At 40.7% G+C, this 16487-nt stretch overlaps 1 protein-coding gene across 3 annotated transcripts in view; it reads left to right on the top strand.

Moving 5' to 3' along the window:
* Positions 1 to 11014: 11014 nt before the first annotated feature.
* LOC5570058 (serine/threonine-protein kinase Tao) overlaps positions 11015 to 16487 on the top strand; it is a 48848-nt gene continuing 43375 nt past the window's right edge. The window contains exons 1-2 of one of the 3 annotated variants that reach the window (XM_021855758.1): positions 11015 to 11439; positions 11504 to 12169. The gene's annotated coding sequence lies outside the window, so the exon portion shown is untranslated. Of the gene's footprint in view, positions 12170 to 16487 lie in introns of all 3 variants that reach the window. The other 2 variants (XM_021855757.1, XM_001658843.2) reach the window with 2 other exon arrangements.

Raw genomic sequence — 16487 nt, 5'->3', positions numbered from 1 at the left:
AATATTTGTATAAGCTCTAGTTTTGGATATAGATATTACCGTATAGAGCTCTGCGTAAAAATCTTCCTCTATCGTTTGCCCTACCAAAAAAAAAGTGATAATAAGGTCAGTAAGAGTGAAAACGTCACACAAAATCGAAACTGTACAGCGCCTTATATAATAGAATAGCTATTTATCTTTATGTAAATATATTATATTAACAATATTGTTCACTTCCAATAGGGTCCTAAAGCCCTGTCTCAATTTTAGTACCAAACGCTTAAGTTTAGGGCAGAAACACATGTTTACTCAATTTTTAATTGATTTTCATTGGTTTAAGTACAAAAAACATTTTTTTATGATTTTGTCACACCTTTTGGTTTAAACTCAAATGTTGGGTATATTTTGTTTTCCGTGTCCCTTCCGAAATGTCAGATACACGGTTGTTTGCGAATACCCTTTAATGGGTAAAAATTTACCCATTTCCGCTAGAAGTGCCTCTCCACATTTAGGCTGTGAACCGTTTCACCAGTTCGTTTAACTATTAGTTAAAATTTGACATTTCAATAGTTATTTTCCCCTCAAATGGTTAAATTGAACATCGCAGTCGACCCATTTGAGCTTTGACAGTCGTGTAGTTATTTCAGAACAAAGTTGACAGATGGTTAGTTATTCTCAAATTCACGGGAGCAAAAAATAACTTTCGAACTGTCAAGTTTAACCATGCTCCAGAGTAGGGTTATTTCTAACCGGAGGGGAAATAACTATCGAGCTGTCAAATTTTAACTAAAAGTTAAACGAACTGGTGAAACGGTTCACAGCCTTAATGAGTAAACACGGTTTACTCTTTAAAGAGTAAAAGTGGTTTCTGTCAATGGATGGGTATTTTTTTACCCATTGTAGAGGAGTCGACTGTACTACAAAATGGGTAAAAATATACCCTTTATGCAAAAATATTCAGCTGGGCGTTTTAATGTAATGCAAACAAGAACATTTGGTCAAGTAAAGTAAATATATAGAAATTAAACATTTTATTTGTTCTGTATTTATTTGAATCTAAATTAAAAAGAAACATTAACACTTGCATTAATATTAATAACACCGGCAGCATTCGCAGCGTCTAGCTTAGGTTCGTCTATATTTTCGGTTGCAGAACTGGAAAAATGAAATGAATTTGGAATAGTTAAAGTAGAATCATAATATTTCCATATGGATATGTTATTCGTTAACAGTATTATACTTACTTGCGGGAACCTTGCGTCCTGAAAGATGGCATTATTAATATTAGCTCTAATTAAATGGCTCTTCTGCCAGCTGATGATGGTTACGCAGCATTGTATTTTTTTTTTCGATTCAAACTAATTTTTCACCCTTTAATGAGTAAAATTTTACCCTTTTTTATATTGTATGCGAGTTGGAAGAATGAGTAATTTTTTACCCTTCTCATGATTGCGAAATTCCCCTATTTTATAACAGAAATGATTGCTATTCGATAATGGGTATTTTTTTACCCATTAAAGGGTATTCGCAAACCACCGTGTAGGAACAACCCCAGTGTTCAAACTATATGCCCTGTTGCATTTTTGTCGAAAAAGTGAATGTCAAACAAGATCACAAGTGTCAAGGTTCATATTCGAAACCATTTTTAAAATTGAAGTTTAAAAATGTTATAGCCGTTATTTGAGCTGGAAAACTTGCTAAAGTAGTTGCAATAACATGCTCTTTCGTATTATTAAATAAAAACAAGAATTCATTAAACATTTTAGGACCCAATTATCCCATACACAAATTTGGCGACCCATTAGGTATTATCTGCTTTAAATACGATGCTGAGCAGTGTTTGGATTTTGATCCGAATAAGTCGATCGAGTTCGTGAACCATAACAGTTCGTGGCACATCTCAATCGGAGAGCTCTATGAATGTTGATATTCACTTTCTTGTTTTGTACCTGGCGAGTGAGCGTTCAAGAGTAGCAACTCTTACAGACTACAACGGTATCGAGTAATTTTGGTGATTTATGTTTTGCATAAAATTGGTAATAACTCACATATTTTCTGAAAAACGGCCTACGACTAATTGATTTTGCTGCCTCCAAGAATATGGCCATTCGTAGCACCTACTTCCAGCAGAGCCTTCCATACACACTTAAATTATTTTACGGATTCCTGTAAAATCTCAACAGCTGAACAGTTCGGTGAAATAAATTAACGGAGTACGGTAAATTTTTACAGTATTCCGTGAAAAATCACCGGAATCCGTAAAATTTCGACGGAATTACGGTGTTTTATTTTACCGAACTGTTCAGCTGTTGAGATTACGGTGAAATTCACCGTAAAAGCTTAGTGTGTACCGATACACCTGGAGATCCCCACCGCAGACAGAATCACAAATTAACCACGTTCTGATTGATGGACGGCACTTCTCCGACATTATCGACGTCAGGATCCATCGTGGCGCTAACATCGACACTAATATCGACGACTATCTGGTGATGGTTAAACTGCGCCCAAAACTCTCCGTCGTTAACAACGTACGGTACCGACGGCTGCCCGGTTTAACCGGATGTCGCAACTGAATACGCGTAGCACTTCGAGGCTGCATTACCGGAAGAGGGTGAGCTGGATGAAGCCCCTGTTGGAGAACAATGAATGTAGCTGAGAGCAACGTCGGGTACGTGGGACGGAGTCGACGGAACGATTGCTTCGGCGAGGAATGTAGGCAGATTCTGGAGGAGAAGAATGCAGCGCGGGCGGTCATGCTGCAGCAAGGGACCCTACAGAACGTGGAACGTTATAGACGGATACGGCAAAAGCATACCCGCCTCTTTCGGGAGGAAAAACGCCGCCTGGAGGAGACGGAGTGTGAGGAGATGGAACTGCTGTACCGGTCTCAAGAAACACGCAAGTTCTATCAGAAGCTCAACGCATCCCGCAACGGCTTCGTACCGCGAGCCGAGATGTGCAGGGATAATGATGGGAGCATTTTGACGGACGATCGTGAGGTGATTGAAAGGTGGAAGTAGCACTTCGATGAGCACCTGAATGGCGCTGAAAGCACAGGTAATGAAGGACGGGACAATGGAGGAAATGCCTTTGTCAGTATTGCGGGCGATGAAAACCACCCAGACAACCAGAACTCGCATTAAAAGCTTATAGGCACTGTGATCCTCAGGCACTGTTATTGGCCGTATATGAGTACATAACGCTTTATTTTAGTGCCTGTAAGCCCTGTGCCAATAAGCCGTACACAAAGACCGTCAATGCTTTTAAACGGCCTAGTGCCTTGACGTTTATCAACCATAACAAAACTGAATCGGGATTACGACGTTGAAAGAGATTTCATATCCCGCTTGCACCTATGAAAAAGATCGTATGCAAGTGTCAACATGCGATAGAATGAAGCGCAACACATCTCTCCGCCTTTTTTTCTCTCACCGCAGAGAATAAAGCGAATAAAGCAATGTATCAGAGGACTTTGGATGTCTCGAAATTCAATCAAAAACGAACCTGCGAGGAATGGCGTTCCATGAATGTTTTTGTTATATAAGATGCTCTAAGATATGAACAGATTCGTAAATCGATTGTAAACGATTGTAGTGGGGCAATGCTTAATTAATAAATAAATAAATTTATTAATTAATTAATGTCTCAATTTGTCTTTGGCTTAATCTTCAGAACTGCGTACAACACAGCTGCATCTAACTATTTAACTATTTTTACCCATAAATGAGTTTTTAAATACCCATTTTTAATCTGCAATGGCCAAAACATAATGTTTATTTATAATACCCGGTATACCCGGGTATTATATCATTTCTGAATTCACCCATTTTTTGACAGAAGTGTGTGCTATTTGAAAATGGGTAAATTTTCATTTTCGCAAACCACCGTGTATGCATTTTGATGAGTCTGGAAAGCGTGTGCAAATTTATTTGAGGAAAACAAAAACAAACTGTGTATGACGAGCGTATGCTAGTCTACGTGTGTTTAAATGTCACTAAGCTCTATACAAGACTGGGGCTGTGTAATGGTATGACAGAGGAGTGACAGGTATGCGACCTGTCACCGGGTGAGTCAACTAAGAAAAATAAGTATTAACTGAACTATGCAGAGTTGATTACCTTATGCTATAATATTAGAAACTTAATAGTAGTGTAAAAATCATTGAAATCGAACTTAAATCTAGTGAACGAAACTTCTACATATCCTTCTTCTTCTTTCTGGCGTTACATCCCCACTGGGACAGAGCCTGCTTCTTAGCTTAGTGTTCTTATGAGCACTTCCACAGTTAGGGTAACCAATATATTTTGGACCTCTATATATTTTGGACCCCCTGGGCCATTTTCCTGCAAATTATCCAGTTTAAATCGAAAGACCAATATAATCCGCATGCCATTTGGAAGGATAGGACCATTCCGCACTTGCATCAAGCGTTTGTGCATGGAAAATGTGTTTATTTTATCTGAAATTAATTTAATTTCATCGGTTCATCCATGCAACCGTCACAACACGTTACACACAGAAATTGAAGACGTCAGAAATTTTTCAAATGTAAACAAAGACTTTTTTCTAATTTCTGAACTAAAAGCGTAGAATTTCCTCGCTTTTCCATTGTCAATAGATTGATTAGACTATGGGCAAGCATATTATACAACCAGTACCGTGGACTTTGTCGCAAAACGATAAAAAATTGCCGGGGGTCCAAAATATATACTTTGAGGGTCCAAAATGTATTGGTGTGTCCAAAATAATGAAAAACAGTGCATCACAATTCAATTATTTTCGACACCTTTTGGATCCTACATGCCCGTATGGGCATTTTTATCTCGTCGAGGAAGTTTTTCTCTACATTTTGGTATGTTATTTGACTTGGTTACGCTGTGCAATTAATTAATTGGGACAAAAATGTAAAATCACTTCCTTAGGGGGTCCAAAATACAACCGTTACCCTATTAACTGAGAGCTTACTATGCCAATTACCATTTTCGCATGCGTATATCGTTTGGCAGGTACGAACCAACCCGAAAAGATTCTCGACCGGTGGGATTTGAACCCACAACCCTCAGCTTGGTTTTTCTGAATAGCTGCGCGTTTACCGCTACGGCTATCTGGGCCCCCTTCTACATATCTACGACCAGAATCGATAAAAAATATTTAAATTTACAGTGAAATTAGATCTAAAAAAATGTGCTTACATACTAGGTAACCTAAATTGCGCCTTGTTGCCCACTTCATTGCTACACAGAGGACAGTTTCCTACTACAAATTCGGTAAGAACTAAACCTAACGAATATCTTCGAAACAATCAAACATATATTGTAATTATTAGGACTACCACTAAGTTTGCTCTGATCGTTGGACACAATATCACACAAAGGAAACTAAACGTGAGTAATCATAAGAATTCATTATGCATACACTTTCGACAGGGGTTCACAACCCATCTTGGCGTACCACACGATCCAAAATATTTTTTTAGAAATTTATACATTCCCGATAGGAAAATTATATTCTCCTTTGCAACCACAACTGGATCGTGCGTATTTATTTCGCTTCCGGCGGAGAATAATAATTTTAGAAATTCCCATTGGATTAAATCCAACAGCCGTTATTTGAGCGGGAAAATTGCTAAAACAGTTGCAGTAATATGCTCTTTCTTGTTATTAAATAAAAACACGATTTTATTGAACATTTTAGGACCCAATTTTGAGTTAAATTAACCCAAATCTCGCACAACTTCTGATCTCGCCCTAAAAGCCATTGGTAACCATGTGTGTAGCTCGTTGTTTCTGAGCATTTGAATGGATTTTCGTGTTATTTAACAACGCTATGGGGAAGAAAGGATCATTATCTACCTGCCCGTGATGTTAGTTTGGATGCTTATTCTTTCATTTGCTCAGAAACAACGAGCTACACACGTGGCTACCAATCAGGTATCAGAAGGTATCAGAAGGCCGGCTCCAAAGGCACGTTCCCCACCAGTTGGGAGATTTGTGCCATCGCCATATTTGAGCCTATTTCATCATCTACCCGATGGGAGAGGAAAGGGAAGGGAAAGATGGGAGGAAATAGGAGTGGGGTCCCTTGAAGAGGGAAAATCGCATAAGCGAAATGAGAGCATGTAGCTCCATACCACAATGGGTTCGAACAGCGCCCTAAAAAGGGCACTGCAAAACGCATGAGCGTAGAGAGCCTATAGCTCATTACCACAGCGGGTTAAGAATAACAGAATATCCTGAAGATTCAGGCTTCTGAATTCAGTTTCACTCAATAAGTGTTTACCAAGTAATTGGAATCGCATTTGCGAAAAAACTGGACAGTTACATATCAGGTGATACGAAGTTCCATAATCGGAGTCACAACTATCACACACAAATGAGTCAGCACGCTGAATATTTGCCATGTGATAGTTGAGTCGGCAGTGGCCTGTCAACGCTCTGACCAAGAGACTGCAATTCTGCTTTGACAGATTTGCTAAATACTTTGCCACCCTTGGAGATGGCTCAGTAATGTACAATTTTGTTTGACGACATGACTCCAAACTATTCCAATATTGCTTGTGCTGAGTTGCCGCCCAAGAGTTTATCTGAAGCTTCACCCAGCACTTCGAAATTGGAATAGCCGGCTCAGGGCCAATGAAGTCATGCGATGCTCCATCGCGAGCTAGCTCATCAGCCAATTCATTTCCAGCGATGGAAGAATGGCCTGGTACCCATACAAGGTTTACAGAGTTGACTGAATTCAGTTCCTCAATTTGAGTTCGACATGCGATAACAAGCTTCGACCTTGAGTTGGCCGAAGCGAGAGCTTTTATAGCAGCTTGACTATCTGAACAGAAGTATATGACTTTACCCATTACGCGCTGTTGAAGTGCTGATTGCACTCCACACATAAGAGCAAATATTTCCGCCTGAAAAACGGTGCAGTTTCTACCAAGTGAGTAAAACTGATTCAGTCTTAGCTCACGAGAATATACTCCTGCACCAGCTCTACCTTCAAGAAGGGAGCCATCAGTGTAACATACTATATTGTTTGATATACTTCTTTCCAAATAGCCAGACGTCCACTCTTCCCGTGAAGGGAATTGTGTGGTAAATGTCCTGTAAGGAAAGTGACAAGCAATTGTGAGATCACTTGGAGCAAGGACAATTTTGTCCCAATTCACCAAAAGTGGAAACAACGAAGTGTGTGTAGATCTACGATTCACTGGATTTTTCTCCAGTAGATCCAGTACCCATAAACGGTAAGAGCAAGAAAGTGCTTCTTGTTTAAGATATATGTGTAGTGGCGCAACGTTGAAAATGGCCTCAAGCGCTGCTGTGGGAGTTGTAGAGAACGCACCAGACATCGCCATCAAGCACATCCTCTGGAGATGGCCCAATTTTGATTGGATTGTTCTCACTTCGCCCTTTTGCCACCACACAAGACATCCATATGCCAATATTGGTCGAACAACTGTTGTGTAAATCCATTTGATATATTTGGGTTTGAGGCCCCAAGTTTTACCAAAGGTTCGCCGGCATTGACCGAAGGCCATGCAAGCTTTTTTGACTCTGAAATCAATGTGAGCTGTCCATAAAAGTTTAGAATCTAGAATGACTCCGACATACTTTGCTTGATCAGTCACATTAATCTCAGTGCCAAAAAGACGTAAAGGTCGAATTCCATCGCGGTTTCGTCTTTCCGTAAAAAGAACAATAGATGTTTTATTCGGGTTAACCGAAAGGCCATATTGGCGACACCAACTCTCGACTACCTGAAGAGCACTTTGCATCAGGTCGAATAGGGTGCTTATGCACATACCAACTATCAGAGCTAGATAGTCGTCGGCAAATCCATAAGTTGGAAAACCGCTATTATTGAGTTGCCTCAATAGCGTATCTGCTACGAGATTCCACAAAAGTGGTGACAAGACTCCCCCTTGGGGGCATCCGCAAACACTCAATTTTCGAATCGCTGCTTGACGCAATGTCGAGAAGAGATGTCGGTTTTTGAGCATTTGATGAATCCAATTGGTAATCATTGTAGGTAGCCCATGGTTTCGTGCGGCTTCCAATATGGCATCGAAAGACACGTTATCAAAGGCACCCTCAATATCCAAGAAAACACCCAAGCAGGATTGCTTCTGAGCGAATGCTTTCTCGATATCGTATACAACTTTGTGTAAAAGAGTCACAGTGGACTTTCCAGATTGGTAAGCATGTTGATTCACATGAAGAGGCATGTTTGCCAAATAAACATCACGGATGTGATGATCGATAATGCGTTCCAGACATTTCAGAAGAAAAGAGGTCAGACTGATTGGTCTAAAACTCTTCGCTTCCTCATACGACGCACGTCCTCCTTTTGGGATAAACTTTACAGTAATATCACGCCAGGATTTGGGAATGTACCCGGTAGCAAAACTGCTTACAAGTAGCTTTTTCAAAACATGTTTGATAAACTCAAATCCCTTTTGGAGCAGAACAGGATAAATCCCATCCGCTCCTGGAGATTTGAAAGGAGCAAAACTATTAAGTGCCCATTGAATCGATTCAGTAGTTACGATACTGCGAGCCGAGGCCAGAGACTCGTAACTACATGAAAAGACATTTGGTTCATCCGTAGATGCTATGTCCACACAACCGGGGAAGTGTGTATTGAATAAACATTCTAAAACTTCTTCATCGGAAGAAGTAAAGTCACCATTAGGTAAGCGAATTTCGGTCACTTGGAAATCCTTAGACTTTGCAAGGATTTTGTTCAGCCGACTGACTTCACTCAAACTGGAAACATTTGTACAAAGGTTTTTCCAGCCGGATCGTTCAGCAGAACGAAGAGCCGTCTTGTAAGCCTTGCGAGCCGACTTGAACGACTCTGATCCAGCTGAATGGCGTCTGTTCCAACTCCTTCTACATTGTTTCCTGAGTCTAGTCAGATCGGAATTCCACCATGGGGTCCCTCTTGTAGTCTTTACAGACCGCAGAGGACATGCTTCTTCAAAAGCTTCCATAATGTAGGATGTTGTAGTATCAACGGCATCATCCAGATCACTTGGATTTTCAATGGACGGAGAATATCCATGAAATTTGGTCGCAACCAATTCAATATAGAGTTCCCAGTTTGTTGACCGGGGATTCCTAAAACGCAAAGTCTGCGCAGTTACATTTGAATGTTCAAAGAAGATGTAGCGATGATCCGATAATGATTCCTCATCGGATACATGCCAATTCGTCAACTCGTGACTGATTCTATTCGAGCAGAGCGTTATGTCTAACACTTCTTCTCTATTAGAAACCATGAAGGTTGGGCGATTGCCTATGTTAAGTAATCCAAGGTCTGTACTACTTAAGTATTCCATCAGACTGGAGCCTCTCAAATTGATATCCGAGCTGCCCCAGATGATGTGATGAGCATTGGCATCACTGCCCACAATCAGCGGAAGGCCTTTTGTTACGCAGTGTACGACAACTCGTTTGAAGTCATCCGTTGGGGATGGTTCATCATGTGGTAAATATACCGAACAATAGACGTATTTCCTGTTAAGGTCACCAACAGAAACATCGATTGTGACAGCACATACATCTCTGGTAGTTGACTCAGATATGAGTGTAGCAACGATTGCTTTATTAACGAGCACGCATGCGCGGGGCATGGAGCGCGAGTTTGCCATTTCAAGTTTGCTGAAAGTAGCAAAAACTGGGTCCACAAGGTTACCTAGATAGAAGTTTCCTCTACGAAAGTAGGGTTCTTGAACTAGCGCCACTTGGGCTGCACCATTTTGCATGAGTCTGCAAAGATTGATAGTTGCTGTTCTTTTATGCTGAAGATTGATCTGAGCTAACCTAACCGTAGCCACTACTCAAACTAGGCAGGATTAAGCTTTTTGCAATCTCAGCACGAAAAAGACCAGCAACGAAAAAACCAGATCGGTATCTATTTAAAGTCGCCAAAGGCGAAAGAGCACAGAAAACACTGTGTAAAACGCATAATGCGAATCCATATAGGTGATAATTTAAATTAAATGTCAACATATTCATAATCCCACCCTTATTAAGCCTCAGGATAGAGACTGAAGAAGGGCAGCCGATTATCTCGGAGAAACACAAGGTAACCTGCACCATTGCTCCGGGTAGCACAGGAAGGACTCAATACTGTGGAGGGCGCCCTGGTACCCCACAGGCTCCGTTAGCGGTTAGGTTTTATTTAGACCCCCCTAACCATTCATTCCTAGGCACGGTACGCATCACACCATAAATTAGGGGTCACCTGTGAGGTGGACTTTTACCACCGGAACAGGCAGTCCGTAGTGTTAATTCTTAGCCAGTTGAGACAACCGCTACCGACACTACGCGGCTATCTAGGCTGCTCGGGAAAAGGAGGTTAATATTGATGATTAACTCCTGACGTGCCCAAGCAGCCAGAAACAACGAGCTACACACGTGGCTACCAATGGCTTTTAGGGCGTTATCTCAGAGTATGCGAGAAATGTAAGAAAAGTTGCATTTACTCGTATTAGGCTTATTGGACCAAAGTATGTTCCCACATTGGGTAGATGCAGTTTTTTTCTATTTTAGACAACAATCGTGAGGAAGAAAGAGATTACCGAGAGATTTTGGGTTGGAAATATAATCGATATACAGTGGGGATTATCTCGTTGGAGCTCTGCTATTTACATGGAATGTTGGATGTTCGCTTGTTGGAAAATATTCCAACTAAAAAGTACTCGAATGTCAAGAGGAGATGTCAAACTGACTTTGACGTTTGAGCACCATCGTATTGAAGTTTCCATGTATAGAAAAAATGCGCAGGTATATGTGCGAATCGTGACGATTTACTCTCCAAAACGGGTCGGATTCGCTAGATAGAAGTTCCAGCCAGCAAATCCCCACTGTACTTAATTTTGGGTAAACTGAAAATTTAGGTAAATTTTTTTCTCCGTGTGTATTATTGAGTCAAATTTTTGTATCTCCGTTTCTGCGTGTTGGCAGTGTGGCCATCCAACGGCGACGTTTCCAAAGTGTCATTTGCATCTGTCATCAGTAAAGTGAGAAGAAAACGTTCGCATGATTTTTTTTCTTCACTGTCGTCGTCTGTCGAACCCGCAGAGCAGCAGCCAGAAGAGTGGAAATTTGCAGTCGTCGTCGCGTTCGTTGTCCGTGTGCGAAAATTATTAAACTTGGTAGAAAGCTTCGGCGTTTAGTGGCTGGCTGGCAAGTAAATCGTTCCAAAGTGATCCAGATTCCAATTTCCGCCGGGATCAATCGCGTCCGGAGTGAGTGACTAGTTTCGCCATCGAGATTGGTAAAAAATCGAACAACGACGGAAGAAAGGAAAAGAAAAATGTCTGGCGATTGATTCACGCCTCGGCTCAGCCCTCCGCGGTCAGAAGAAGGCAAGGCCTGCTGCTGCTGGTTGCGCCTACTACTGCTGCTGCTTGCTGCAAATGGTTTTTTGAAGTTTCAAATTTTCGCTTCGCGTGTGAGTGTGTATAAAATGCGAAAATCCAAGAATATGTAGTGATTTTTATTTTCACTTTATGTAGGCCCAATGATATTTAATTTGTACGCATCCTAGTGTTGGGAGAGTGTGTGTTGTAATCTGCTGTTTTCAGTGGAAGAAAAGTAAAACGAAGGGAAATATTCTACGGACAGCGTTCCAAAGAAAAAAAAGGACTTGCCCAAGAGTCCGTCAGGGAAGAATCAATCCTTCGGTGGGGTTCCGCAATCACGTCTCTGTCGGCCACCGTGAGTTGCCTTTAGCTCACTCCTTTTGCTGCTGCCTTGTGTGAACAGCCAGCACTGTGTGAAGTGGTGTGTATTTGGTATATATTTTTTGTGTGCAATCGCCATTTTGTGCTCCGACGGACGACGGAACGAAGTGAACCAATCAAAACGAAAGGGAAGAAAGTCTCCAGTGAGGGCCCCGTGGCCAGAACTGCCATATCCTTTGGATCGTCTGCTTCCGGCCAGAGCAGTGATTGGCCACACGGAATCATCCGCGGTAGGGATCGTTCAGTGAGACTTGTGTACGTGAAGTTCTACAAGTAGATATCGTGGTGTCCAACAAAACGTCATCTCGTTGGGAGGCGCTCCCCAAAATATGCTGCCCTAGCTTGGGATTTTTTCTTATCGGATAACACAACGCTCTTGTTCATCGAGTATTCGCAGGATATTACCTAAGACGATGGACTCTTCCGCAGATCTGAAAGGTATGGCAATCCCATAATCTTAATATTAACGGGGAGGGGCATTTAAGTCAGTGACGTTTGTCCCCGCATTATTCTCGGGGAGGGTTTTGTCCGAGATCGATAATACGACTGCAATTAGGCAGCAGTCAGTGGAAGAAAACCACATGAGGACACAATAAAGATACCTACATAATGTTTGACGTTTCTTTTGGCGAGCAAAAAGAAATAGGCAGAAAGTCGAACAAATTCTCAATTGGAAGTTCGGCGCTGCAGACGGAAGTGAGTGAGCGGATTGAGCGCTTGAGTCTTCTTGGTTTGGGGTATTGATTCTCGTGCTAAATGTCGATGCTCTCCGATGGCGCGATGGTACGTGATTTTTGTGCTTGAATTTACTTGTTTGAGTAGTAACTATACCCAGCCTATGATTATTATTATTATCATTTTTTGTTTTTACTATTTGATCGATGATTCATTTCAGAATGTTGACCAATAATCAAAATTGAAACTGACTTAATAATATGTAGCAATATAATTACATCTTACTTTTAGCAGCTCTAGTATAAACATTACGAATACAGCCAACTCTCCATCCATCACTCGATGTTGAAGGGACCATCGAATTAGGGAGATATTGAATTTTATATGGACCTGTGCATGAGTTCACGAATTTGACGTTTGAGCGGTGCCGAATTCACTTGTTGCCATGGTCACATAAATAACACGGCACCGCTCAAACGTCAGATGGTGAACTCGTGCATCGGTCCATTGCTGTTTGCATTTGGGATGCAAATCTAGACTAAACGTCCTCCAAATGCGGTAACACAAAACAATCAAAGGACACCTAGCAACGATTAAATAATTCACCGCCGCCTTAAGCTAAGTATGCTGTTTCGCTCAAGAAAAGTAAAAATTTCTGCCCAAGAAATGGTCAAGAAATTTCCTACAGTGAGCTCCATTTGAATTGACATTTCTTTTCAACTGAGTACTGCGATCAAAGAAAAATGCTTTTCTTGAGCATTTCTTGCAAGAAATTTCCCATGCATCGAGATAGGCGATTACTTTTCTGTTGAAGTGCATACTTCGCTTTAGCAAGAAAAATCTATCTTTGACATCGCATTTCTTGTGAAAAATCTTACCGTGTTTGGTGTTCCCGCATTTGATATTTGCATTTCAAACGCACACAGCAATACAACAAAAAAACAGTCCAACTCTCGCATACTCTGAGATAACGCCCTAAAAGCCATTGGTAACCGTGTGTGTAGCTCGTTTTTTCTAAGCAAGTGAAGGAATAAACATCCAAACCAACATCACTGGTAGGTAGATAATGATCCTTTCTTCAGCATATAGTTGTTAAACAACGTGTAAATCCATTCAAATGCTCAGAAACAATGAACTACACACATGGTTACCAATGGCTTTAAGGGCGAGATCATAAGTTATGCGAGAACTTTGTGTTAAGGGACCATCGTGGTAGCAACTTTTACTGTGGTTCTATAACGCGATACATATCAATATATGGAATATGCAATTATGAGATGTTGACTTTATTGAACTTTCAGAACTGCCGTGAATCGCAAGTCAGTCCCATCTGTAAAAAGTAGGCATTGAGAAAATGGGCTGAGAAGTTTCCAAACCCGTTTTCCATGCAAATATTCAAAAAATTCCAGAGAATTTAAACATGTTCAAATCTTAATGAAACTTGAGTTTGGAACCGTGAGACAACAGGGGAGAGAACGGGATCGCAGCAAGCCGTGCGCGCGGGCGGCTGCGTTTTGAGTTTTCTGTCACGTTTACCTCGTTCCGCGTTTTTTTTTTTCGGATCGGCTGATGTCGATGTTCTATGGAAAAATGTAATTTGAAGCAATAAAAGTGTTTTTCTTCGCGGAGATTCATTTTAAAGAAAGTTTGTGTTGTTCCGCGTTCTAGATTGTTACGTGATTTCGCTGGTGGTTCGGCCGGCCCTACGCCACCCGTTTAAAGTTTATCATTCGTTTGTGATAAGTGTGATTTCGCGTTCCGCATTGGGAGTTATCCGCAATTTAGCTTGTGCTTTAAATTATTCCTGCCGAAACAAGGCATTGTCTTGTAAAATAAGATAAAATAAAAATAGTAGTTCAAAAGCCACACAATGCAAAAACAATGTGTTTTGGTAAAAGTGTAAAAATGTGCACCTGACGTATACTCGATCGTGACCATTTTCTCGCGGGATTGGGGATGGAAGTAGATGGAAGCTTACATGCTCATGACAGCTACACCGGCCATCGATGAACTTGGTGAGATTGTTCTATTTTTTTAAGTTGTTTGCACTTCAAAACGAATAGGGAAGAGTGGTCTAAAATGCCACTCTGATGATTTGTACATACATTTTTTTAAATTTTCAACACAATTCATGAAAGGGTTTCATTTATTCAGGATACATACATTATAGATTTCGGTCGGGAGGGAGGTCAGAGTTACTTTTCTTTTCGTTTCAGAGAGCGAGTAAGGGCGCTTAAGCCTAGGCATCATAGCCAGGACATACGGAAGAAATACCTGTGTCCCATCCTTGGAAAAGAACCCCAAACAACAATGGAGTGCGCATTAACTTTCTTAGCAACGGCACTCCCAACGATTTTACCCGATCTCCCTGATTGGAACGGTTGGTACGGTTGTCCCCGTTTCTTCCATCACAATATTTAAAAAATATTCCGTCTATCATGTTATTCATTCGTGAATAATCTGATCGCCGGATTTTTTTAAATTACCTTCATACCCCAAGTCTGCACAGTGGGCCTGGCCATTTTAATATTTGTATCAAATCATTGATATGCTACAAATATTAATGCTGACAAGAAAATACTGGATGAAATTTCGGTATTTCCAGGATGCTTTTCAATATTGGCTGTGCAAGCACTTAGAATAGAATAGAATAGAAATGTTCAAATCTTAATGAAACTTTCACAATTTGCTCTTCACTACGATGTCTTTCTGAGAAAAAAAAGATGACCAAAACACGGTTCATTTTTGTGTTACACGATGCGGAAATCTGTAGTGTGACTGATATGCGATTAATTTTCATTATGGGACAATTTGACTTGGTGTTTTTTCTTAAATTTTCCGAACAAATCTTATTATCTCATTAGTGCAGCTGAAAGAGCATTGAAAGATATGTTGAAAACTGAAGTCAACTCAATTTTGACGAAAATGCAGATGGGACTGACTTGCGATTCACGGCAGAGAAAGTCTCCAAAAATACTAAACCAGCATTCCTTGCATACCTTGTGGTAACGCCCTACAATCCATTGGTAACCGAATGTGTAGCTTATTGTTTTAAAGTAACACGGGAGACCGTGTTATTTTCCCTATCTTTTGTGTCACTCTAACAATTTGTATCAACACTTCGCAGAAACAAATCTCGAGTTTTAGTGAACCAATAAAGCTGAAAATTTAATGGGTTGTGCACTACATATCTCGCATAATCTGGGATAACGCCCTAAAAGCCATTGGTAACCACGTGTGTAGCTCGTTGTTTCTGAGCAAATTATTGAATAAGCTTCCAAACCAACACCACTGGCAGGTAGAGAATGATCCTTTCTTCCCCATAGCGTTTTTAAAAATCGTGTAACTCCATTCAAATGCTCAGAAACTACGAGCTACACACATGGTTACCAATGCCTTTTAGGGTGAGATCAGAAGTTATGCGAGATATATAGAATTATATGATAACATTTTCACATCGAAATATGGGGTGGTTTGCTTCTTCAAATGGATAGGGTATCATAATTACGTCTACGGCCTTAAGCAAATGAATGGACCATGATAAAAACTATCACCGCTGCACTGGTAGATAGACGAGGATCTTCTCTTCATCATAGCATTGTTAGATAACATGTGTATTCATTTGTTTGCTCAATAATAACCATTAATTACCAATGGCTTTTAAGTCGAGTACATAAATTAGGTGAGATTGGTTCTACGAGGAAAAAATATCCTCCTCTATTGCCCAGTAGTGATTGTTTTTATCTTGGTTCATTAATTTGCCTAAAAACAACGAGCTACACACCATGGAGTAAGACACTCATTAATATTGGTATTAATATCCGTTAATACGGATTAATATATATTATTTTTTATGATATCATCGAGATAGCCACGATTTTCCTAAAGACATCTGACAGAAGTATCTAGAATTTAAGTCAATGTAGGGGGCTTATAAACAAGCGGCTAGGGATCGTGGATTGTATGTCTCGCGGATCTGACATACCGCAGTGAGACAAATTGTATCGGTATCGCGTTGCGGAATGGTCCGGATATCGTAGAAAGATGTGGGGCATTGATGACAATCAAGCTTCACTGAATG

Source organism: Aedes aegypti, chromosome 3 (genome assembly GCF_002204515.2).
Source record: "Aedes aegypti strain LVP_AGWG chromosome 3, AaegL5.0 Primary Assembly, whole genome shotgun sequence".
NCBI classification, from domain to species: Eukaryota; Metazoa; Arthropoda; class Insecta; order Diptera; family Culicidae; genus Aedes; species Aedes aegypti.
This window is presented reverse-complemented; position numbering and strand designations above follow the sequence as displayed.